Source organism: Fukomys damarensis, unplaced genomic scaffold (genome assembly GCF_012274545.1).
Source record: "Fukomys damarensis isolate Sample0158 unplaced genomic scaffold, DMR_v1.0_HiC HiC_scaffold_2, whole genome shotgun sequence".
NCBI classification, from domain to species: domain Eukaryota; kingdom Metazoa; phylum Chordata; class Mammalia; order Rodentia; family Bathyergidae; genus Fukomys; species Fukomys damarensis.
The window spans coordinates 36,080,170-36,107,500 of record NW_022900914.1 but is presented as its reverse complement, the minus strand read 5'-3'; the positions used below and the strand labels follow the sequence as shown (position 1 = coordinate 36,107,500).

The window sequence follows — 27,331 nt, the reverse complement described above, 5'->3', positions numbered from 1 at the left end:
ACTAAGTTGTATTACATATCATAAGCACATTTTTAATTCATGCCAGAAATAATCCAATACTATGAAGAAAACACAAATATGATTAAAAATCTGCTCATGGGTCACCTGGAGCATATGTGTTCACCATAAATGTCTCCAAAGAGTAAGCGGGAACCACTGAAGTGATGTGACTGACACAATCTGACTGCGACCCACCCAAATAATTACCTTTACCATCATCAACTGCCAGTGTCTGTGTCTTCTACGGACAACATCAACTTTGTATCCGAAATTGACAATCTGTATGTATAGCCCAGCTGTAAAGGTATGGAAAATAGACGACCTCCCGACTTATCTGTGCAGAGTGACTAGAATAAGACTTCTAGCTAAAAGATGAGGCAACAGCTCTTTAGAGAAACTCATAACATAGTCTGGTAGCTGCCAATACCTCTAATGCTTGGACTACATTTGATTTCAGTCTTTCCTGTTAACCTCAGTTACTCTTTTAGGGTAGTAGTGGGGAGGCTTCTAAACCATTAACACGCTGGGGCTGTCACTCTTAAGGGATCTCATAACCAACATCCTGGCTTTCTATTGCTCTCCTACTACTGCTCTTCCTTTTTGCTCTGTCAGGGCAACTAAAAGAGAAGTAAGAAGGAAATGCAGAGACTTGGGCTCCAATTCTGACATTTTAACTAACTACACAGGTTTGGAAGAGTTACTTGATCTTGCTAGGCTTCAATATCATGATCTGCAAAATGGAAGCAGTAAAGGAGATGGATGGTTCTTGAATCTGTAATATTCTGTGCTTCCTACAGCACAGAACCATTGCCACACTCAGTCTATCTGAGATTGTAAAGATATGGTTTAAAATTCTCTTAATTACATTGTCTACCAAATCCTGAATCCCCAATATGTGCATTATTATGCACAAAAGAAAGCATCTTAGTAGTATTTATTGCCCTAAAAGTTGCTCTACAAAAAGAAGGAAGAAAAGAAAGAAGAAAGGGAGCGGAGGGAGGAAGGAAGAGCAAGAGAGCAGGCAGGCAGGCTAATGTGAAGTACTGTATTAGCGATGGTACTTGAATTACTGTATGTACTAGATAATTACCATATAATTTACAAATATTCAACAGCACGTACACTGAAACAATAAGGAAAACTATAGCTGATAAAAACCTAGGCATGCACAAGATTATTTTTCACAGAACTTTAAAGTATTTCCTAAACATTGGTTCATCTACTACATACCAATAAGCAATGCACAGCTAGGGACAGAGAAGAGGAGGGAGCGAAAGGTACCCACAGTTTGGAGATGGGAAGTCCAGGACCAGACACAAAGCTCCATTTCCTCCAAATGATACGGAGCCTAGAATCGGTCCAGGAACATGGGCCTGGTTTCCAGGTATGTAGCCTGCCGCTTACAACACAACCTTTCCCAGCTCTCCAATTTACAGCATGAAGTTTATGACACGGCATTACCCAGGCACTTTCGGGTGTCGATTTCCTTTACAATTTTATAAAATATCATTTGGAAGGCAGAAGAAATTTATGTTTGGCAGTAAGAGCTCTCCTGTCTGCCCACCCTCATGGGATAAGAGTTTGCTTCACCTGAACAGGGGTGCAAATATTAGGCACACGGTTCAGTGAAAGTCATGGGTTTGTTTGTAATTTAAAGAACAACTCTGATTTGGCTACATGTTTTAAGCAGGCACTGTATAATATAAATCCACTGAATTCTTACAGACAGGAACAAGTTATGCCATCCTAATACTGTCTAGAAACCAGATGTATAGTTACTGTTTTCTTTTTCTTTCATTTTTTTTTTTCTCTTGCTGCACAAAATTAGTTCCTCAGTTACCAAGATTCTAGAGGCTCATTGTCTTGGAAAATATTCAGGTGCCTCACAATGATCTACAATAATAAACCTCCAGTGCTATAGCAAAACAGAGATAAAAATGTGAAAATATATATATGCATATATACATAAAATGAAATATAGATGTGGTATGAGAGAGTGAATCACAAATACAAATGAAGAAGCAGGTAGGGAGGCAGGAAGATAGCTTCCCTTCCAATCATGTGAACTGAGAAATAGAATGGATGCTCATTAAAGTAGTTTACTAGGACTCCAATTTGTTCTGTGATTAAGAGGTATCGGTTGAAGGAGACTGGTGAGGGAGATCAATATACTTGTCTTCATTCTTAATTCTTCTTTAATGTCTCTGTCTCTGCAGGGCAGCTGAATCAGAGTTGTAGAGTAAATATCCACCAGGGGGCTGCACTTCAGGGAAAAAAAGTCTGGGCTGCAGTAGATAAATCAAGTTGTTATCTAGCTTCTTTGTCCTCAAACTCCCACCTTCTGCTCCAGCATTGCCATGTTTCTGACAGACAGATGCAACAGGAATGACAAATGAAGCTGGCATTGGTTTGAGTCTGACATAAGCCATTTCTTTATCTTTAAAGGAATACTGGTATAAAGAACCTAATGTGGTCTTTGGCACCAAAGTCTCCATCAAGGTTATTATTCCTCTATGTACTTGTCACTGCTCACAACTTGTGCTAATGGTAAATCTTACCTAAAGTTCATGGTCCACAGCTATCATCCACATCTAATAGTAGGAAGATCTATCTGCCGCTTTCCAGGTCTCCCAGGTTCAACGACTCATGCTTTCTTAGCCAGAGGTGATTTCGACCCTGTAGTGATAGAAATACCAGGAGAATTTGATTGTCGCAACTGGAGTGGGGGAGGACTACTGCCATCCAGTGAGTAGGAATCGAGGACAATGTTAAACATCTCATGACACACAGGACAGCCCCTGACAACAAATAATTATCCAGCTCAAAATATGAATTATCCAAGACTAAAAAGCCCTGGTTTGTAGTGATGGGAAAGCTTTCACTCAAATGACTGGTGCTACAGCTCACTGAAGTCTGGATCCTTAGTTTGCAATCATTTGAACAATCTGTAATTTAATAATTGTCCTGCTTCAGAAGGATTGTGTTGCACAGAGATGCTTTCTGTCAAATATTTTCAGAAAAGAAATGGAGGTGCTTGACTTGGAGGAGCAGAAAGAATCTAAAAAGGTATAAAGAGTTTATTTTACTTACTGTAACATTTTGTTATAGTTCTTCTGTGCCTATACATTTTTAAACTACTTACACGCTGCAGGCTGTTATGTGCTAATTAAAATCTGTTCCGTGTTCCCTGAATGCCCTGGCTACATTTCCCATAGCCTCTGTAGTTGGATGGACAGAATCCTAGCTAGCTGTATGACTGAATTCTAGCTACTGGAATGTGAGAGGAAGTGATGCAAGCATTTCTAGATGTAGTTTACAAAACTGTACTACATGATCCTTTCCCCTATTTCTTTCCCTGATCTCTGGGCAAATACCAAAATTCCAACAGAAGAATGTAAGGCCAAAATAGGCCGTTGACTCCATTAGGTGCAAAATGCCCTGATCCCTATAGGTCTTGTTTAAGACCACTTGTCATCCAGCAACATCTACATTAAACTCTATGTGAATAAAAAATAGCTATGAGAGTTGAGGGCTGTTATAATATCTAACACTACTTACTGTACATCAATGAAATGTGCACATATTACTTTAATTTTAAACTATATTTCAAATATAAATCATTAAAATTAGTTTAAATTTTTTGTGGAAAGCATGTTGCTGTCAAGTTTCTGTTCTACACCTTCTTCAATGACACTAAAATTTATTTTGCAAATGTAAATTAATCTACACACCACATTTTATCTTGAAGCACTTGAGTGGCTTCCCACTACTTTGGGTATAAGGTTTTTGTTCTAGGTATGTTTTTATAAATGCTTATCATGATGCCCATGGCCCTGCACAACTGTAAAAGAATATATTTGAGAGAGATGATCAGGATGTATTGTTGAAAACAGGAATTCCCTTCCCACCACAAAGGGTGAATGGCCCAAACACCCCTTCCTATACAGCTAGAAGATAAGGGTGTAGGGCCAGGGATTTAGCTCAGTGGTTCGGTGGCCTGCCTTGCAAGTGCAAGGACCCGAGTTAAATCCCTGGTACAAAAAAAAATAAAATAAAATAAAATAAAAAATAAGAGTGTAGATGCACACAACCTAGCAATCCTACTCAAGATTTCTACCTTAAGGAAATAAAGATACAAGAATGACTGAAACATTACTCAAGATGACACCTCTGAGAGTGGGGCTTTAATGGCAGCAGTTGCATTAGCATATATTACCTAGCCTTTTCCTGCAGCATGGCCTTGGCTGCATTGCCATGCTACCAAGCCTCCTTTCTGAACCTGAACACGCTTCAACTCTCACTGGTTCTGTGAGATACTATAAATACCCTTTTTGACTTAGTAAACCAATTTTGAAGTTTATTCCTTCCAAGCAAAAACCTTGAGCTATAGAGTATCTGCCCTCATCGTCAGGACTATAGGCTCCATGTGGGCAGGAATGGTGTCTGTGTCTACTTTATTCAACATTAGATCTTCATCCAGCTACAAAATCCGGCACATAGTCAAAGCTGATTAAATATTTGTGAATTTACATTGAATTAGTTATTATAAGTAATCTAGAGATGACAAAGTACAGAGGAGAATATGCATTGGTTATATACAAATATTATGCCATGGCATGTAAATGAATTTAGCATATGTGGATTTTGGTGTCCGTGGAACCAATTCCCATGGATATTGGGGGCGGGGGGCTAGTTATCTACATCTCAAGTTCTCCCACATATGACTATTTCCAAGCATGTGCTGGCCTGGAGTTGGACAGTCGGAATTCCTATCCTAAAAGGTATTCCATCTCTCTAGCCTTCAGTATCTAAATCCACATGCTTCAGCCAACTAGCAGTTTGGCTTTGAGAATCCAACAAAATAGTGTATTTCATACTACTTTATATAAATTGATTAAGTATCATGTAAATATGTAACAAGAATAGCAGGAAAATTTCAAAGGAATACCTCAACTCTCAATGAAATGGTATCTTTATAAAAGTTGGACAGCATTTCTAATTTACATTGTAAGGATACTCTTTTTTTGTCCACAGGAAGAAAACAGTCATTTTTTTTTGTTTTGTTTTGTTTTGTTTTGTTTTGTTTTTTTGAGACAGGGGCTCACTATGTAGTTGAGACTAACCTGGAGCTCACTATGTAGCCCAGGTTGGTCTCAAACTCACAGTGATCCTCCTGCCTCAGCCTCCCGAGTGCTGGGATTACAGGCATGCACCACCATGCCCAGCCAAGTCATTCTTGTTAGTCCAGCTCCCAGAATTCGTCACTACACTGAGGTATCACCTACACTAATATGATTTGGAACCTAGTCAATGTGGAAACCCATGTGAAATTTAGATTCGGGGGGAAATCTCAGAAAACTTTCCACACACTCAGTGCAGTCTGATATGGTGGAGCTCAACTGAAGTTTTCTAGACAACTTCATAACCAATCATGTTATTCCATCAGGGTCATGCACCTCCTGAGTTTTCTCCTGCAGAAAAAAGCTACTAAAGTTCTTGTGAAAGACAACAGGGACTTTAACCATCAGAGCAAATTCTTATGATTTCTGCCACAGAAATGCAGAGGAACCACTAGGTATGCCATGGATTGTGTCAGCCAGTACTTTGTGCTAGCCAGTATTTCTCAACTTTTATCTGGGAAGATCTTGAAGTCACCATTATATATATATAAGCAGACAGATTCCCCATCTGACGGCTTATGCAAAAAGTTCATTTATGGAGTTCACTTAAGTCTGCCATTGAATAGGAACTTAAATGTTGACTCCATTCCAAATGCAAATGCCCTGAAGGCAGTCAATATATTTTGTATGGTAAAGTAAAAGAAAACACAGTGAAGGATGGTTTGAGAAAATCTAGGTTTTAATTCTGACTCTACCACCAGATTAAGTTGGTCAAGAAGCATAACCACTGTAGAAACAAAAGGGTAGTAGCTTTTCCTCACTCATTATAGAGCCATGGCCAACAATTTTGCAGCAAAGGACAAGTTCGCAACAGTAAGATATTTGGATTTATTTAACAAAGTTTTATGTTTTAAGCAATATAAGAGGCATCAGAAATGAAGATCCTTGAGACCAGGGATGTAGTTTAGGGGTAGGATACTCGCCTAGCATGTGTGAAGCCCTGGGTTGAATTCCAGCACCAGCACCACCCCCAAGAACAAAAGCGGGGAAAAATGAAAAGAAACAGAAACAAAGTTACAAAGAGCTAGGAAAATTGTGCGTTTTTGTGCGAAGTCTGACAAAAAAATATTTACAGAGAAATAAGATTAGACAAAAGAGTATGATTCTATGGTAATAAACTGAGGGGGAAACTCAGCAAAGCCTGTTTTCTGAGAAGCTCCTTGGTGTCTTTGCGTCTTTATTCCTCTCCTCTGAGTACATCCCATGAGAGTTTTATGGCTACTTTCAGAGAAGGTAGGCTACAGAGAGAGAACTTCATAGGCTATATGGTTTGCTTTAGGAGACAAGGAAGCACAGGAAATAGAGGGGCAAGAGAAAAATCAGGGTTCTTCTTGCTTCTGAAGTCTTGTTGTCTCCTTCATCCAAAAATACTCAGCCTGCCAAGGTGCCACAGTTTGGAGTACTGTGTTCTGATCCTTGACATCACTGTGGAAGTCATTTTCTTCATCTATAAACTGAGGGTGTGAAATAGAAGCTGTAGATTTCAAAGATATTGTAGCCGTAAGTCCTTTTCCGTACATTAACTATTAACTCTTCACAAATGGGTCAACATATGAAAACGTATAAGAATGTAAGCAATGTCTTATTTGAGGCAGAGGGTAGGGAACGGAGGTCACCAAAAACCTCTCTGGTAGAACAACTGTGGAAAGCACAGGATAAGCGAGGCTCATCAGTGGACTTCATGAACTTGTTTAGTTTTCAGAATAAGAAGGACCTAAAGGTCAACAAAGATAAAATGAAAAAGAAAGTGAAATATGACAAATGGCATATTTGGGGAAGATATGCTTGTCTTATTCACAGTTGGACTAATGTTGGGTCTAGCTGCCACTTAAGTAAATGATATTTTGAAATCTTGGATGTTGATGCTCTACATATGAAGGCCCATTAACTGGGACATTGCAAATGAGCATCCTACTAATCAGCTATGGCTGGCCAGGCTAAGCTATAAAAGGTAGCTATAAAGTTATTAGACTTGTACATCTTGTGGGTAATGCCCTCTGAACATGCAGCGGGTGCCCACTGGCTACAGATCAGTGGCTGGAATAGATCAGACTCTGGCCTGAAGACAAAACAGGCAGCCAGAGAGGGGAAACTGAGGTGGACATGGAGAGCTGCCTCTTCCCACTGTTCCTATATAACTCCCCTTCATGAAAACCTCTCTCTCTCTCTCTCTCTCTCTCTCTCTCTCTCTCTCTCTCTCTCTCTTCAGAAGACAGACATATTTATTAAAAATCAATAAAAGGAAGACAATGCTAAAACGTCCTTCCTTGAGGTCTGTGGTAGATTTGGGAATCCAGATTTAAAATATATCCCTGGGGCTAAGCACAAATCTGGCCAAGCATGAAGTTTCCATTCAAAAGTTTCAACTTGCTGGAGAAAGAAGTTCTTGCTTCAGAAACTCAAATGCACTGATTAAAAGTGAACGCCACAAACACACACTCCAATATCATCAAGAGAAAGTCAGAACCCACACCACAGTTAACAGGAAACTCGGTGGAGGAGAGTCAGAGTGGCCACTGAAACAAAAGCCCCAGCTCTGAATGCCAGCTCAGCAGGCAGCGCTCGCCTTTTCAATGGGACTCTCTCTTTGATGTGTGTTTTTTAACAGCAACTTTCATGTGGTGACGGAAGAAGCTAAGAGCAAGGTGGTAGCATTATGTGAAGACCAATGCTTTCAAATGCCCTTTGCCCTTCAACAGCACCAGGCAGACAAAGAAGAACCACATAGATGGTAGAAACCTACCTGTTTTTTAAAGAATATCTGTGCTAGCAAAATCTAAAAGGGTGACAAGGAGCATGCTCTTCAATGGCAGAAAAAAATTTGGTGGGGCACTTAGACAGATAGATTTGGCTTAAAATAAAAGTTCACTTAGAGCTTCACTTGGATCATAACCCAAATTAAAATTATCTGGGTCCAATTAGCTTAAAATAAAATATCCCTGTGTGTGGCATATCTTTAGTACATTTATTTTCAGCAATGGTAGAACAAATCAGCAGCAAAAGGAATGGGACCAAAACCCTTCAGAAACCACACAGGTGTATCTTGTTTTACATGATACATACATGTTCAGAAAAGCTGATTAAGGGTTTACATATTTACAACATGTTTACATATACAGCACCTGGTATTTTAAAAGCATGGCACATATGAAAACAATTATCCGTGTTTTTGAGTGGTAAACAGAATGTTTCTGACTTTCAGGCTGGCTAATGAGGTTGATTCAACTCGAAGGATGTAAGTCCTTTGTTGTGGACATTCTCACAATGACCAATTTCTACAGAGGAATTTTAAAAGCTATCCTGGGTAAGGGTACCCAAAAAGGCCTCACAAAGAAGTACAAAATGCACCTAATGTCACTGAGTTGGAATAGGCAACCAGGGGTTCCTACTCCCACAGGGAGCTATGCATTATGTGACTGACTGCTAGCACTGGGTTGGGGTGGGGGTGCTCCCAGCATCACGGGGAGAGAGAAGAGTGTTATGGGAAGGGTATGTTCCTGCAGTGGGAAGGTAAATTATCCAGGTTCCTGCATCCATACACATCCTGTTCCACCAATGTCAAAGGTTGAAGGAAGTAGCAGTCAAGTATGGTCAACTCAGCTGGCACAAAAAAAGAAACCTCTCACCTGCCCAGGTGTACCAAAGCTGGAAAGTGTCTTTTCAGAGATTGGCTGGGAAGAAGGCAGAAAAAGAGGGAGGAGATATTAAGTCAGGAAAAATAAATGGAGATGCAGGTGGGATAAAGAGGCAGGACACCTCAATACATTGTGATGAATCTGTCTATTTTCTGTGGCTATTACAGAATACCTAGGACTGAGTATGTTATAAAGAAGAAAGGTTTATTTCGGCTTCCAGATTTAGAGGTTGTGAAATTGAAGAGCACGATATTAAGAGGTTTTCACAATCTAAAGATGACCTTTTTGCCGTAATGTGATTGAGGAGGATATTGCAAGATGAAACAGAGAAAACATACCAGCTTGAGTCTCACTCTTCTAAGGCCACTAGTGTCATCACTAGGGCCCTACTCTCATCAATTCCTAATTATCTACCAAATGGTCTTCCTGCAAATATCTCTAAGATACCAGTCTAGAGACTAGGTTTCTAACATATGAACTTTTGCAAATATATCCAATCCATACTAACTGATAAAAGTAAAATAGCACATGACTGAATGCCTTGTTTTATCTTGCTGTTTTGAAAGGATGTGCAACATGTAAAATCATTAACAAAGCCTAAAATGGTAATGTCCATATCCTTTCCCTTAAAGCTTAATAGATATATTTTCAGAACAACGAAAAGTAGCAAAGCACCAAAAGGTCCTCACTGAAAGTTAAAAAAATATATTTTAAATATTTCTGTAATTTATATAATTTTCAGTAAACCAGTGTGTGATGAACACACACTGGAGTAATCCGTGACTTTGCAGATGACTGGAACATACCAACATTTTTCTGACAACACCAAATGGCTCTGTGAGCCCCTGTGGTGATTTACAGGCATTATCATCAGAGTTTTCACTCTCAGAGCAAAAGAGCTGCTTCTCCCCACCTGCCACGGTTTCTCCCTGGACTCTCCTGCTCCACAAGTGCTAGAGGCAGAATGATCACATATGTGCCCTTAAACACAGACGCCTTATATAGTCTCTCTCCTTTCTGTCTGGGCAACTCCGACTTACCCTCTGAAATGCAGTCCAATTTTCTCCTTTTTAGGAAGCAACCCCTACTCTGTTTTTCGTAAAACACTGTTTTCTGCATTCCCTCAGCACTTCCTGAGGTTAGTGCTCTTAGGTTAGTGCACATTAGGTGAAAGTGCAACTACCTATAATCATCCAACCCTGGCCAGCTTATAAGTACTTTCAAAAAGTGGTGTTTGGCTATGGTGTTAGCCCAATTCCAGTGACTATGCCAAAATTCTTAAGAATAACTTCAAGGTGGAAACTTTCATTTTAGCTCATTATTTCAGATCTTTCAGTCCATATCAGGCTCTATCACTTTTAGGCCATGGAAAAGCATAAATATCATGGCAGGATATAGTGGTGGAGGGAAACTTTGCATCCTGGCAGCCAAACTGGAGGGCTGGGGGCTGAAGACAACATATATTCCCCCATTAGCATATCTGTATGAACCATTCCTTTATAGCCCCACTCCTTAGTTTCTATTGCCTTTCAATAATGCAATCAAATTATGAGTCCATCAGTGAGATAACCCATTGATGAGGTCAGAGGCCTCATGATTCCATTATCTTCTCATCCACCTGTGAACATTGCTGCACTGGGGACCAAGCCTTCAACACCTGAGTTGTGGGGAACCTTCTATATCCAGGCCATAACATCTGTGTGGTCCAGGAAAGTACTCACTATTCTCCAAAGCATGTTTCTATAGAGAAGCCAGCACAATGCTCCTCTTCTGCATCCCTTTGCTATCCTGTCAGAGGTACTATTTGACCCAGGTTGACATGTTTTATTTTCTAGGAGCATCAAGTACAACCGAATGGCAGGTTGTTTTCTCTGTTCTTTGCACATATTTTATAAGATGTGAAGAAGGCTATGCTAGGTTTATACTCTGAAGAAGGCAATGCTGGCTTGTATAGAAACTGGCCGCTGCCCACATAAATGAAATGTCTGCATCAATTTTAAGTAAAGTTATGTAAAAGTAGGCAGAGAGCTTCTTGGGTAAGGACGACTGAGGAGAACTTTGTTTTATGTTAAGTACATATGTGTGAAATATTTATTTTGTGTGTTAGTTTGGGTTCTTCAAGAAGCAGATGCTAAGACAGGATTAAATGTGTGAGAGATTTAGCTGGAGAAATGTCTGTGAAGGATGAAGGGGAGGGGAGCCAGAGAAGGAGAGAGAGGCTTCTGGCCATGATGTAGGTCTGGCCTTAGGAAGAAGAAGCGAAAAAGTAAGGCAAAGCAGAAAGAGTCCCCACTGCAATGCAGTTCTAGGAAAGATTCAGTCAGCCAACGAGGGGTCTCTCTCTATTCCTCCTCACTTATTTCTATCTCTGTTTCTTTCCTTGAATCTTTGATTGACATTTCAGATATTTATGACCTCAAGATGTAGGTACTGCTATTATTAAAGCTATTACTAAGCAAAGAAAAGCCCTGTTTTAAAAGCTACTACGAAGGGAATAAATACCCTATTCTATTCTAAACTTCAATCTTGAGTCTTACCAGGAGCTTGAGGTGGGTTAACTGAGAAATAAAAACCAATGACATCCATTAAATACTTATAGGTTCCATGTTCTCTCCCAAGTTTTATTTAAGACTTAACTAATTCAGTCATCACAATAATTCTATCAGGTAGGTATGAAACTGTCTCCATTGTAAAAGGAAAAAACTGAAGCCAGAGTTGTTCAAATTGTTTGTTTACCACTATAAAACCAGTAAAATGCAGAAGATAATTCAAAATTGGCCCATGCTCATAACTACTATATTCAGTAGTAACCAAAGTAATCTAGCCTAGCATGTAGTAGATGCAGCTAAAATTTCTATTACTCTTTCCATACTTTGGAGCTTTGGCTGAAGAATGGCTTCCCCAGACTTTCATCCTCTCTCCTGAAATGGCTTTAAGACTAGATTGTGAGAGGAAGTGACTGTGCCATTCTGGCCTAGAATGCATGTTCCCCATGTGCATTTCCTCTTCTTCATCTGGAACCATTGATGCTCTGTGACCTTGGAAGCCACATCATGTTGATGGGCTAAGAGTTTCTGTCGGCCAAGACTTTTGAACATGTCTGGAAACAGCATCCATCTCCTGACTTTGAACCTACTTAAGCTCTCTGCCTAATTGTGTTTAGGTCTTTAATAAAATTGTGCAATCTGTATGTGATAGCACTTACTCTTGCTGTCTAAAAAGGCAGGGCATTTCTTGCTGCAGGGATATAAAGTAACTGGCTTATACCCCAGACATAACAAGAGAGGTAGGAGTAACATACAAGTCCCCTTGATGAAGAAGCTTCTTTTCTGAGAATTGTACTGAGACGGGATGATCAGTGAGAGGCAGAGAACCAGAAGCATCTCAGAAGTCCTGGCAGACGGCCCTTCAGTCTGATTGTGGTCTCCAAGGTGCCAGCCTAGAAGATGGGGCCCAGAAGACTTAGTGTTCAGATTCAGGGTCAGGTGCTGAGGTGGGGAAGGTACTCGTCTAAATGGAAGGAGGAGCCAGGTGCCATGGCGGAAGGCAAGGCTTATGAGGCTGACATAAAACAAGGAGACACCATGAGTTATTCTATGGGCAGGACATATTCTCAGTGCTCTTCCAAGTGGAAGATTCTTCCACACAGAGAGGTGGAAGTGAAGCAAGGATCAGAGAAAAAGTGCATGCAGGTTGGGCCCCTTTGATCAACATGGGAAAAAAGACCACAGTTTATAAATGGATATCAAGGGTCTCTCTCTCCCTCCCTCCCTCTCTCTCTCTCTCTGTCTCTCTTTCTCTCTCTTCACCTTCCTCCCTCCTTCCTCTCTCCCCTCTCTAATTGCCATCACCATCCTCTAGATAAAGAACACTAAAATGTTAAAAGACTTTGCATTAGTTGAAAGTAGCCAATGCCTTGCAAACAGCAGATCTTTAAAATACTGGACACTTCTGAACACAAGTCTGTCTTACGCGTCTATGCTTTTAATCCTCATTCTTCATCCATGGTTTTAAGGAAATTCTTCTTGAAGTATGTAGAATGTTCCTTAAGAAATCTGAAAGGACTAGGCCTTTCTGTGGTAAGGGTTTAGGGGTTTAGACCCATCCTTATTGTGGCTCCTTGTCAGATACACCATCTCCAGGAAACCTTGGGTAGAGTAAGTATAATTAAATACATTTTGTTTGGAGAACAAAGGGTGCTAACTATCCAAAAGTAAAAGTACACTGCCTACTCAGCGTACATTGTGCATTCTAAAAACATAAAAGTGCTCTTCTGCCTTCCTGAAGAAGGTAAAAGCAAGAAAGTGGATTAAATGGACAAACAACAGGCTACTTCATATTTGGATATTATATTGTCTTCAGTGAAGTGTTTCTAATGTTCTTGAGGTTTGCAAATAATGAAAAGGGTAACCCCCATTGAAATCCAAGTAAATACACTGTAATTGGTTTAGAGTGCCTTTAATGCTAGTGTTCTCACATTTAAAACTCTTTTTTCCAAGTTTCAATAACATGTTCTTGAAAGATATACTCTCTAAGTAATTCTTTGTCCTCAGGAACACACTCCAATCACTTTTCTAAAATAATGCTTTGGCATCCTTCCAAAACTGATTTAGAAGTTATGGCTCACACCCCATGTCTACGTTGTCTAACCTTGGCAAATTCCTGAGTCCATGAATAGGATTGGCAGTTGGGAAGGATGGCTATAAAAAGAGAGCTGCTTGTATCTAGCTCTATTTAGCAAATTTTGCTTTCCTGAAAATCCTAGAGAGTTAAGAAGATATTTCCAAGACACCTATAAGATCTCAGTAACCCGTTGAACTGTTTCAAGTGGTACATCACATTAAAAAGGGTTTGAGTTTATATCACGCTTCATAGCATGCAAAATAACTTTATACTCATGATCTCATCTGATTAATGCAATAATCCATGGCAATATGCAGAGTTAATGTCATCCCTATTTGACAGATGAAGATACTGGGGTACAGAGCGAGAGTTACATCCAATATTATGGAGGTAATTAGTGACTGAGCTGAGAATTAAACTCAGTTCTCTAGGAGCAAGTTAGGTTCTCTTTTCACTGTACCACTCTTAATCCTCAGAATCCTCTAGCTCCCCATGCGTCAACTTCAATAGCTAGACTGCTCATAGTTCTAGTCATATGAGGCCAAAGAGAAGAGACTGGTCACTGTCAGGACCACCACCTCACATCAAGTAATCATCAAGTGGCAAGAAGACATCAAGTAGCACTGACAGAGATTCCTGTAGAAGAAAAAGCCCTTTTGTCTTTTGCATCCTAAAATTCTAGTACAAGCACTCATCATTTTCACTGAAGTGCAGTTTCTCTCAAAGCTTTTTGGAGTCAGGGCATGTGTTGCCTATTGTGATAACAGCATCCACCAAACTAAATTGGGCCCTCAGGCATGCACCCAGCTTTCTCAGATGACAATAATGTTTAGAGGAAGTCCTTCCATGCACATCTCCCAGGACAGCTTTAGACAGCCTATGAGTATACTTTATTTCCTTTAAAACAAGTAACCTAGAAAATGAAATAACACATATTAGATTAAGCTCTGTCCCATTTGGCTAATTCAGAAGCTAATGGGAGGTCTCTTTCGGTCATTGGATTGGCAGAGACACATTTAATAAACTCTCATGGGAACTTCACACAGGTACAGTAGCAGCTCTTATCCGTAAATTAAGGATGGCATTTAAAGGCAGCTTTTCCTTCTTCAGGAGGTGCCATGCCAGTTTCTCTGGATGAAGGGCCCTCTCACCAAATTCCCAATAGAAATACAAAAAATAGCATAGGGTTATGGAGAGAAATAAAGGAAACAAGAGCCAGGGGAGACAAACTGAGACCTTATAAATGAGTACGACACAAGTTAGGAAGAGATGAATAGGCCAGAACACAAACAAATACAATGGAACTGGCCAACTTTGTATGAGGATTACAGCAACTAACCACTGTATCTCTTTGAACCATGCCCAGTCCCTTGCACAGAACCTGCCTATACTGGGAAATTTAATACAGAATGCTCATTTATAATTGCCTATACAGTAAACGCTCATTTTTGGGAAGTGCAAGCAATAAAAAGTAAAGTATGACCATTTCTTGACTTGAACTCCAGTCACTGTAGTCATGCAAAAATATCAAGAATAAAATCATTTCTTGAAAACATATTCTATCTAATCAGTTCCATGATCTTTTATTCTGTCACTGAGTGGATGAAATTATTACAACTGCCTGTCACTTTTCCAGCAGTGAGTCCTCTGCTAAATGGCATCCTTTCTTGCTTCACAAACGTACCTTGAGCCTATCTGTCCAGATGGGCAGGCATTATGAGGCAGCTGAACTATTTTGTTTCATATTTTTATATCTAGAAAGTCTACAGATCTTTTTATTGTATAATAATATTACCTTTTCCCAATTTTTTGGCATCAGACCAATGCCAGCATCATAAAATAAATTAGGCAATTTTGGGCAAAGGTAGAAGCAATATATGTAAAATTGGATCTTTGAAGATCCCAGGCTTTATTTTGCTTTGTTTTAAAGGTAATACTATTAACACTTCAACCACATTTTAAAACTTTATTTAATTAGTTACATAAGTACATACTGTTGCCCTTGGCTACTGCTTTAGTTATTTGCTTACAATTATTCTCACCTTTTCTAATAAGTTTTCAAAAATATTTTCATTTTCCTGAGGTTTTTCAAACTTATTGGAGCATAACTGCACAATTCTAATTCTTATTATGTTTCCATTTCTAATGTTGTTTGTGGTCCTCCCTCAATTATAATGACTAAGATTTTATTAATGAGTAGATAATTGGTAAATTAATAATATGCTGCCATATATAAAATTAAATGTTAATATGCAAAATAATTTATATTATATAGCATATTATATTGTTAAATAAAAAATTAAATAAAATGTATTTTCTTAATATGTAGAGATTGATTCCTCTCTTGCTATTTTCAAGTTTCTTGTCATTTTATGCTTATTTTTATCTTATTTTATCTGCTTTTTTTTTTTACTCATGACTTAATGTTTGTTTCATTTCCAAGGTTTTATTTTAAATTCATTTGTAGTTATCCTTTCTTTATTTCTCCCAGAATATGAAATATTTAAGGGCTATTACTGCACCTCTGAGTATGGCATTGGCTGACTTCCGTAGGCTTTTATTTTAATGTAGCGTTATTTTAACTGTTTAGTAAGTATTGCTTATTTATACCATCTTATTTTTCATACCCTTTAAACCATAATTTAGCTAAAATATTCCCAAAAGTTGAAATTAACCTTCTAAAAATACTGCTTAATAAGAAAAATACAAAAATAAATCTCTTTAATTTCTCTGGTTCCAGCTAGGAAGACACCTCTAACCATTGTGTTTCACATCTCGGCACCTTACACTTTAGTCAGGTGGTTTTCAGTCCTGCCTCTGCACACACTGTCACATATTCTACCTTCATTTTCTAGAGGTCAAAACTAAGTTGCAGAGTACAGAGAATGATACAAAAAGGAAAGAGGATGTCCTATGTGTAATGATTTTACTCAGATTCTCAGTGAAACCAAAAAAGTGTGTAAATGATATTTGCATATTCTTTCAACAAAGAAAGATGAGGTTGCTTCATATGCAGGAACTACAGAGAAGAGCAGGAAAAAATGAGTCATGAAATGAAGTTCTGTCTTTCCTGTTATCAGTTATCCCCAAGTGATATGAACATTGCTTCAAAAAAGGTTCTTTAAAAAAAATGAGTTCCCATGTGTTTTTCATATCTTTTCCTTTGTCATTTTCAGCGTTCTTCCCCCTGTTTTCATTTCTTCCCCTTTATTTTCTCCACTGCTCCCTGCCTAGTACAACAGTGCTCACAAACCAGTTTCAAGGAAAATGGCTGATTTCCTTTACAGGTGTAGGGTCAAATGTGTATGAAAGAATTAGCCGTCTACACACCTCTTACTGACAATCAGCCACTATTCTGATCAGAAATAGCCTTTGTCATTCCTTGGATCGGTGAAACTCTTTCTTTTCCTGGACATAAATTCTCCATCTCAGCACGGTCACAATTTAACTGGAAGTGGATTACCATCTTACCTCTCCACTGGTTATTGCAAAAGTTAGTATACACCAATTTAGTTGCTTTAAAGTGCTTCAAAAAGTCTTAAAAATAAGTTAGCAAGGGAAAATTGTTTAATTGCAATGTGCTGGACTTAGATATCATAAAGCACGACAACAACAGGGAATAGGAGCCCTGTGACAAGGGAGAGGCTTGTGGAAAGCAGTAAGCAGAACACAGAGCCACTTCAGCACACAACTATTCTTGTCAGCACCTCACAGGACACCACGCAGGAAAGGAATGGACCCCATTTTACAAATGGGGACTGGAAACTTTAGATGGAGAAAACGGCTCCTCCTAAAGTCGGAGCCTCAGTTTGTGTCCAGGTCTTTAGATTCCCAAATAGCCCTACCACTTTGTGATTGTACTTGGCTGCCTTCTAAGATTCTGCATCCTTAGAAAGATCTTTTCTTTCATTTTCTTCTGCAAATGCATGCCTCAGTCTCTTAGACTCGTCGTTGTGGACTTTGGTGAATGTTCTCACTTTACTGTAAGTATTTAAGTTCTGAACATCTTTCAGAGAGCAGGCTATATCTTACCTCTGCCATCTGTCTACACAGAACCTCACCCTCCTCCACTCTTACCTCACCCAACGTGAGCATCATTCCTGCAGTATTCAACTATAAATGAACCACACATGTGAATGCGACTTACGACTGTAAGATGCTACATGGGTGGTGCTGCTGGGATCCCTGCTGAGTGTGTAGATAAAAGTGCATCTTTGAAGGGCTGCTCCACAAATCTCAAATGGTTTTAGTTACTGAGGAGGAACATCTGAAAAGGAAAAGCAAAATTGAAAATGAGAAAAACTAAGAAACAGCCAGGGTATTTTGACAACTACAGTGTGTCAACTAAGCCCATCAAATAAGATAAATAACAAGGACAAATGTTCTATGACAGTGTCTTTCTTTAAGAGGTCACTTCTAGCATCTCATTGTCCACACAAAATTCCAACACATACTTATATCTTTATCACACATAAACACATTGCCTATTGTCAATGAAAGTTTCCCTAAAGAATCAAATATCCAGTGATTTCCCAAGAGTGAAATTTTCCAGTTTTAAATACACCTTTTATTCAATATTTTGATGTTTCAGCCCTATTTAAGAACTTCATCTTTTTTCCAGTTTTCATCCAAAGGATAATATATACTACTAGTTGTATGGAGGGGGCATCCAGTTCATTTCCTTTCTCGCAGAATGAAAGAGGAAAGCTTCTCCCCATTTTTGAAAAGTTGCAATTGCCACAGAGTCAGTACCAAATAAATCTAAAATTTACCTAACACTTTCCCAGTCCTGTGTTTGTCTTCTGAACCTTCCCCAATCAATATTTTAATTTTATATAAAACAAAATTGTTTTGGGGAATTTCTGACAGCTTTCTGCTCTGCATCGTTCTCTTGTGTCTGTGCATATTTAGCAGGCAAGGAATCTAATTCCATAGGAAGCATATTATCTGAAACCCACAATCTGTATATGCCATTATGTTTAATTTTTTTTCTAAATTTCCCCTCATCTTCTTTGTCGATACCTATTTTTAAAAGTCATTATTGGCTTCCAGCTGTCCAAATTTTCTTCTCATCTTTCTCTTAAAAACTGACTTAAAGCAAGAGGTCAATATCTCAGCCATCATTAATTTCATGCCCTCCTCCTCCCATTTATTCACTGGTCTTATTTCTCTTGAGCATCACTTTTTTTCCTTGATACATTTATAAAAGACCTCCTTACTCCATTTAACCTCCTTTACTAGCAATATCTCATTTTCCACGTTTACCCTCCTTATCTCTTCTTTGCTAACTTTTACGTTGTTCTGTCTATTTTTATAGCGCTCCTGCCTTCTTCACTCCCGGGGCAATTGTTCTGCTATACACAGATCCTGAAGAGCCATTGGGGAGGACAGATGGCGTTGTTACTAGGTTCCGAGAGTGAGAGGAGCTCTGCAGCCTCTGAGTTGTGCCCAGTTCTCCCACTTCACAGTGCAGAGGAGGGTTTTGTGCTTTAATTGTATTGTCTTAGATGACTTCACACCTAACTACAATGATAAATCCTGACGTGTATCCCATTGCATCACCTAGTTTACATTTCCTCCTAATACATTTCCAACCAGTGATAGCACCTTGTAGTGTTGTTATCAATGATCACATTTCTAAATAGGCAGGAGAGAGAGTGAAAATTATTTACTCTATTAGGGCAAGCTCATTTACATATTGCTCAGTGACTTGCAGGCTGGCAGATCCCAGAATCATGTTTTAGAGATTTTCACATGCTTCTTCCTTAGTAACAAGGTATATCTTATTTTCTCTTCCTATAAATTGTCCCTTTTTTCCTCTTTCACACTATTCTCTCCCACTAGAGGATAAGACACGGTAACACAAGCATATCATTGTCAGTCTCTACCTTCTGAGCTAATGTTGTCCTTGGCACAATTCATCATCTCCTCTGTTTTGTCAGGGCTGGTGACAATGGTGACTCCCCTAATATCTGAATGAAGTCCTTCATAAATATTTTGCTGAGTGATTGATATCTCCTCTAGTTATTTTTCTCACACCTCTTCGCCTCAGCATATAACAGATGGGATTCTATCAGCAGAAGCAGATATTGTGGAAAAAGTACCAGGAGCCCAGAAGCACTCTTCCTCACCCAAGCTCTGCCATTAAGAACCTCCACTCTTTCTCCAAAACACTTAGCTTCCCTGTGCCTCCTCCATGTCCAGATCTGTAAATCAGAGATGAAAACGTCTTCTCAGGTGTACCATAGTGATCAGCAAAGACATACTAAAGGTATTTCCTAAGATGAAAGTTGTTTGATACTTGGAAATTTCCATATTTTTTTGCTAACTTGTACTAACTTTTTACAGTCAAATTCAACATGTTTTTTCTTTCCTCTGTCTACCTTATCAGTTTTTCATAGTAAGAAATAGACAGATATACTTCTAGGAAGGTCAGTTACTATTTGTGAAACTCCTCGTGGTGAATTTTCAGAAACTTAAAAAAAAGGTAATTTAACCACTCCTACCCTCTTCTCAAAACCTATCTCATTAGCAACAATACTCTTTACTTTTATTTATATGAGCTAGGAGAGACCCTGCAGGGTGAAGCAGGGTTTTTGTTTAATTTTTCACTGAGTTTCCTTCACTGCAGGAGGTGTCAGGGCGCCTATGGGTCTGGAAAGCATTTTGGAAGTAAGAAGCAGACACATGTAAATCTTTTAAACCTCTATGATAAGCAAACTCTCCTCAGTTCAACATATAAATATAAACACTAAATCAAATCAGATGCTTATACATTTTTTAATCCCATCATAAAACATTTTGTTTTGACAGCTTGGTAATATAAAGTAGAAACATTGACAGCCAAAAGAATCAGCATCTTTGCCTGACTACTACCTGAAGGTCTAGTTTTCTTGTATATAAATAGAAAAAAATGTATGTTTATGTAAAGGGAAACACTGATTTACTAGAACTGATTGCTTCATAGTCTAATTACTTTTCAACTGGCTGTTCCAAATTAAGATGTCATTGATGGCTTTTGGTGATATATTTCATTTTAAGCAAATTTATTCTATAATAGAGTACATCATAATGGAAAGCAGAGTTCCTACTCTTCCCTCCTCTTTGTAGCCTGATATCTTGACAAGTAAATTAAATTTAGCAGTTAAAATGCTTCCATTAGTAATTTTATTAAGTTAATTAAAGAATCTCTCTTTCTGAATTTTAACTACCTTCCTTTCAGAACAATGCTAATTTCTTTTCTTTTTTTTTTTTTTCTTTTTCTAATTTTGCGTATTTAGGGACTGTGATATATTGTAGGACCAATCACCAACTCCATTAGTATGACACTGCAGCTGGCAAGATGCTACCAAGCAAGTCAAGTGAAGAGGAGTAAGAGCTCAGAAATCTTTGGAAGGGATGGTCTGCTCACAACACAGAACTCCGATTTTAACATCTTTCACAGAAAGAGAAAGAGGAGGAAGGAGAGGGGGGGAAAAGACAAAATAAAATATGAATGCTTTCAAGGTTATGTTCTTATAAAATGGCAGAACTCCTAATTAGTATCTCCACTCCTGCAGAGGAAATCATAAGTAGCTCAAGTAAAGTTTACTTTGTTGATGGAAAGACAAGGAATCCAACTCATTTTTCTTATTCGTTGTATAAGGAGGGCTCAGCAACAGACTAAACTTGGCAAATTACAGGTTAAACGAAATCTTGGACCATCTCCAAAGAGTGACTTCTTCAAATAACCAAATATTTGTAAAGGACTTGAAGTAAAGAATTGTCTCATATCCATTGCAGGTTTCTTGCAGGAGGCTTTCCTGAACTCGGGAACTATACAAATTATTTCCAGAGTTGGAAAGAAACATCCTGTCCTGTCATTTTAAAGTTGAAAAAAAATGAGGGCCAGAGTTTAACAATATTTTCACCACTGATGATAATAATAGCAGTAACTATAACAACTAAGACTAATATTTATTTAATGTAGTACTATGAAATTTGCATGTATTATCTCATGGAATAGCCCCATGAGGGAGATTCTTCTAATATATCAACTTTGTGAATACAGATAATATAGTCTAAATGTTAAATAATCTGTGTAAAGTCTGTTAATTCTCTAGTCCTATTCTCATAACCAGTACACAGCATTATCTTAGATAAATGACTTGAGGTCATCCAATTAGCCATTCTTACAAGGTGAAAAGTTCAGGACAGTTGCTTCTTAAATCTACACTCTGTAACATAGATCAGATAAAAATGGTAAAACCAATGGACAGGATTAGGTTTAGGTAAGAAAACATGACAGTTTTTTTTTAAAAAAAGAACCTCACTGTCAAGAGTACCTAATAGGACATTTGCTTTGTAAGGGAAACCTCCGTAAAGAGTGCACCCATATATTCAGACCTATAGTAGCACTGCATTTAAAATTAGAGGGTTCTATCCTTTATTCATTCATTGAAGAAACAAAGGAAAGCCAAGAATATAGTCCACGGCAATTATCATTAATAACTCCATCTCCTCTTGTTTGCTAATCCCTATAAGTCTGAAAGATTCAAGCAGAGCTTACATGGTCACTGTTCAGACCCTACCATCTTTCTAAAAAAAATTCCCACCACCCCTGAAGTCTTCATGCACATCATCTCTCACTATATTCTATCCACATTTACACACACACACCAGCTCCCCCTCCACTACATCTGCCCTTTTCTCTAGGAAATCGTGTTTCCTTACTATATTACAAGCTCATTGCTTTCCTTTGAGAATTGCTCACTATTGCTTTTTTTTCTCTCTCTCTCTCTATCCTTTCCCTATTCATCAGGTTCTATTCTACCAAAGTACAAGCCATGAATCTGGCAATTCATACACCCTTCCTGGCAAGAAAGAATTGATCAAACCAGAAAACTCTTTCAGGCAAGAAGAGCAGAAAGACTGAGACTATTCTCTCTTTCCCTCCGCTTCTCCCCCTCCCTCTCCCAGCTCCCCGTCTTCTACTACTATCAAGGTAAATGGAGCCTAAGTGCTTTATCACCTTTGTCTCTTACATGGTACTTTGTCTTCCTGAGAACTAGTATTCAATTTAGCACACCAAAATTTCTAAATGGCAACAAATTGGCAAATATACCCATGGGTATTTTGTGGGACATATTTTCTTTGTTAAAAAAAGCTTATTCCTCCAAAATGATATTTCTAGAACAATTTTACCATTTCTATAATTAATAGCAGGTAGATTAAAGAACATAATTTTGAACATTTAGACTTTTTCTGATTTAAAAAATCCTCTATCCCCTCACTTTCGCCTGAGAAAGAAGGTTACCTTTGGCTATGAAGAATATTTTCTGTGTATCTTCTATAAAGCAAAGATGTTTTCACTCAAAATTTATCTAATACTTCCTTGATATCCTGCCATTCACATTATAGCTACTGTTTAGTGAGGATCTTTTTCAATTATGTTGTGAAGCTGTTGTTTTTTAATGTGGAGTTCAAGTCCAGTAGTGAAATCTGTTTCATATGTGTAATCAGTTTTCAGCTCCTGGACGAAGTCCAAATTTTAAAGTCCTGTGAGTGAAAAAGAAAAAAGAAAGCAGAATGCAGTTATGCAACCTGAATTTACAGAAGATGAGAGAGGATAACTCAAAGAGGAAGGACTGGCACAAATAAACTCTGTCCTCTTCTTTTTCCCTAGACATCCTGTCCCAGCTTTCTACCTGGATAGTGATCAATTAAATGTATAGAATCACAAAGAGCTATCTGGATCATGAAAGCATATGGAAAAATCCCCATTATTTGTCACATGGGAGGAAAAATTCATGATTTCACAATGAAATACCAAAGAAAGATATACTGAGTTTGATGCAGGAGGAGAGAGAGCAGGCCACAGTTGTGAAAGATTTGATAAGCTTCTTCTTACTTGTCCTTCACCCTGGAGGCTTCTGAAGAGGCCTGAATATCTGGCTTAAAGTGAGTGATGCTACTTGAAATGAAAAGCAAGGAGACTGCAAATCACTCTTCTGCACAGGCTTGGAATAAGCTATGGCATGGCTGATGGACAGATTCAGGTATTTAAGTGAGTGTGATTTCCAAGCAACAATTTCTAAACCCTATACTGTCGTTGACCTCCATCACGCATTTGGACATGTTTATGAAGGCACAGGCAATAGAATGAAATGCACTAGGAAGAATGCTGAAGTCATTTTCCAACAGCAGAGCAGTATTACTGAAAAATGAAGGCAAATTACCCCATCAGCCGTAGAGTCCAGCCTTATACCCTTCCTCTGCTTAATGATCTGAGTCCATTAAGGCAGGGGACATTTCTGATTCAAGAATCCAGCTACAAGCTTGGGTAGAAGAAAGTACATGTTGTAGCTTATGTTTCCATGTTTCCCCAAAGCCTCATGCTTACAAGTGAGGCCTTTGGAAGGTGACTGGATCATGAATGTGTGATACTAGATTGGGCCAAAGATTTCTTTGGCATAGTTCTGGGTGTGGATGATGAATTTACTGAAGAGAGGAGACCTTCCTTGCATGTGGGAGGTACAAGCAGCAGGCTCATGGCCTGCATGGAAAGGGAGAGAAGAAAAGCTCACTGTATCTTGCCTGCCATACCATGAGCTGATTCTTCTCTATTAGTCCCTTCTGCCATGCTGCCCTACTTCGGAGGCAGCCAACTACAGACTGAAACTATAAACCATGAGCTACAATAAACCTTGTCTCCTTTAACTTATGTATGTCAGGTGTTTTGTCCCAGCAATAACAAAGTAACTTAAGAAAGCACATGAGGTAGGTAATCCAAAATATGTGGTCAGAAAAGGATAAAATCAGTGAACAGACTTAAAAAAATAATACAGTAATGTATCTTTTGTCTTTTTATTTCTTTTCCTTCTCAAATGCATAAATATCAAGAGTACAACTATCCAAAAACAATTTTTTCTCTAATCTGATTGGAAAGACAGCAAAGGCAAAGCATCTGATCAGTAGCTTTTTAAATGAAACCTAATTAACTGTGCGTTGAAATGTATGCTCTACAATTGTATGTTCAGTTAAATAGTAAACAGTTTCTGTAAAAGGTAAAACCCTCACCTGCACACTGATGGTCACATGTCTTACTAATATTTACTGCTCTTTCACAAAGGCCTAAAATATTTACTTTTGCAAAGATACAAGCAAAATTTATTTTGTCTAGTAAGCATTCCTCAAAAAATTTATATAGGGCTGGGGATGTAGCTCAGCGGCTCAGTGGCCTGCCTTGAAAGCACAAGGGCCTGAGTTCAATCCCTGGTACCAAAAAAAATTTTTTTTATTGTAAATTAAACCAGATATTTGCTTTAATCTTCTTGAATCTTATTAGATAGAAAAACCAAACACTACTAAAATTACAATGACTATTTTTTATGGTCACAAGAGCAACTGCTGTCTCTGAGGTAGTCCTTTATTTTCTCTTGCTCATCAAAATTGTTTCTGGAGTCTTCACTTTATATGGTATGTTCTATGATACATTTAATATATTTCACATATGTCTGTATATCATTCTACATTTCCCAGCTGAAACTATTTGAAATCCATACTCATAGCTATTTATATTACTGGCACCCTAGTGGTGAAAGTTTCACATATATTTTAATTGTATGGTAATTTGTAGACACATCTATTAGTCTATAGATAGTCCAAGTTAAAGACATTTTTCATCTTTAAATCACTTTAATATCTGCCACAATATTTCCTACATTGCTCTTGGGGTTTTTTTTTGTTTGTTTGTTTTTTGTATCAGAGATTGAATTCAGGACCTTGTGCCTTCAAGGCAGGCAGCAGCCACCTATATTGCTCTTGAATGGAGAAAATAATTGAACGAATGAAGCAGAGAATATTTAAATATGGACAGAGATCAGTGGTGCCATAGTCACACTATACTGAGAACTGTCTGGATGGGTTTTCAGAGAGCGATGGGGAAAACTTGGCTGGCTACTCTTGGAGAACACGTTGACTGTTTGTTGGATGGAGACAGTTCACCAAGAAAGCAGATTTTGACCCTTCAAGAACTTGAATGTGATGATGAGTTTATGACAGTTCTAAAAGCCAACATACGGTTGGTGGCCAGATTGTGGTTCTGGACTCAGAGGCATCCATTTGGAAGGCAGACAAGCATTTGAATTATGGGTCTAATGAAAGTGTCAATAGCAATCCTGTTACTGGAGAAGCTGTTAAACTCTGCTTAATGAACTAGGCAGGGACACAGAAACACAATGGTTTAAAATGTACTGTATGAGAAAATGATAATTAGCCCAGATTTCATGTACAAGATAAAATGCATAGGGATGATATTACCACTGAGCAATATTATAGCCCTTCAGGGTACTGTTTTGTTAACAGGGTTTGGCTCAGCCTTTTCAATCCTCCTTGTATGAGTGGAGACAATGAACAATCATGAGCTGTGATTTAGGGAAAGAATATCAGACAGTAAAATTCTTATCATAAATGCTTACAAACATTAATGATAAAAAAAGGATCTGCACTCACTAAAGGTTCACTTTTCATTGGGAGATGTTAAAAGTCCCCAATTAACAGATGAGTTCCATCCTGGAAGAACTGTTTGTAAAGTGGATTCCTTAGTAATCCTACAAAGTGAGTCTTATGCAATACACCTGTGAAAGTTCAAAATGCAGATGTTGGTTAGATCAGAAACTTACTGTATAAGATGCCTCTTTTACTCATTTCTCTATCCTATGAAGTGACAACTAGTAAGCAGTAACACCAGAGTTTCAGCTAAGTTCATTTGCCATAGAAATGAGCACTCTTCAAATACTTTGGAATATCATCAAGGTGAGGGAAAAGGATGAGACATTTTTAAAGAGTAAAATAACATACTCATAAAGTGCTAAATTATGGATAGTATAAGTTGTAAAGATATTAAAAGAAGAAACTCACTCTGGACATGGACCAAGGTTGGTTTCATAGAGAAGGGCTGAAAGGGTCTATTGTCAATCAATTCTCTATGCACTTGTACGGCCCACAAGGGAAGAAATTTGGGTAGAAAGTAGAGAGATGTGGTGAGAAAATGAAGTGTCTGAAAGGCTAAAAGTGACAGTGTTTGTTTTTGAAATGTAAGGGTCAAAAACTCTTGTAATGTGGACCAAGAGAAAGCATGCATGAGAAATTGGTTTTCATTTTCAACATGTATTGGGCACCCAGAACACATACAGCCAAAGGGATGGGGGAAAGGGGAGCATGTGTTGCTATGATAACCTACAGGCAAAATCTAAATAAGCTAAAACCTCCAGTTAGACAAAAGTGTATTTGTAAATTACTCCACTTAATTTCCCAGGTCATGATTGCCTTTCTCTGCAAAGTGGTTTATGACATTTTCAATTAAGATTTGCTATAAAAATGAATGAATGAAGTATTTCAAAACTGCTATGAGATATTAAAGATGAGACACTTTTAAAAAGTGGTTTTGTTTTCTGTGTTCTGAATAATGCATTTGAGAATATAGTTTCCAGCCTCACCCATCACCCCATTGTAAAATCAAATTGAATGACTCTCGGCTCTTAGAATGATCACTCATTCAAATGCATTCAATAAATAAAGCCGAAACACAATGAGCCACTTTTCCTAGAGCATCCGGAAGAGCTAGGGCCTGGTCTCTCTCGCTGTATGAAGCTGAGATCAAAATAAATAAAACATTTATCCACACTGATTGTATAATGCATACTGACTCATTGTTTACTAAGTTTTACATATACATTATTTCATTCGATCTCCACGAGGATCCTGTAATAAAGATGTTGTTGATTTATGATTCTAATTTAACATAGAATCTAGAGTGCAGAGTGGTCAGTGATTTGCCCAGTCACATGTAATCCAGGAGATAATTTTAATCTTTTTTATCTCCTCCTCCTCCAGAACAGGAAATATATCTTT

At 38.3% G+C, this 27,331-nt stretch overlaps 1 long non-coding RNA gene across 1 annotated transcript in view; it reads right to left on the bottom strand.

The window, feature by feature from the left end:
• LOC104856460 overlaps positions 1 to 27,331 on the bottom strand; it is a 340,761-nt gene that overhangs the window by 143,337 nt on the left and 170,093 nt on the right. Inside the window, exons 5-6 of the long non-coding RNA XR_004517431.1 lie at positions 17,586 to 17,705; positions 2,559 to 2,676 (exon numbers count right to left, since the gene is read on the bottom strand). This is a non-coding gene — a long non-coding RNA (uncharacterized LOC104856460). The remainder of the gene's footprint in view (positions 1 to 2,558; positions 2,677 to 17,585; positions 17,706 to 27,331) is intronic.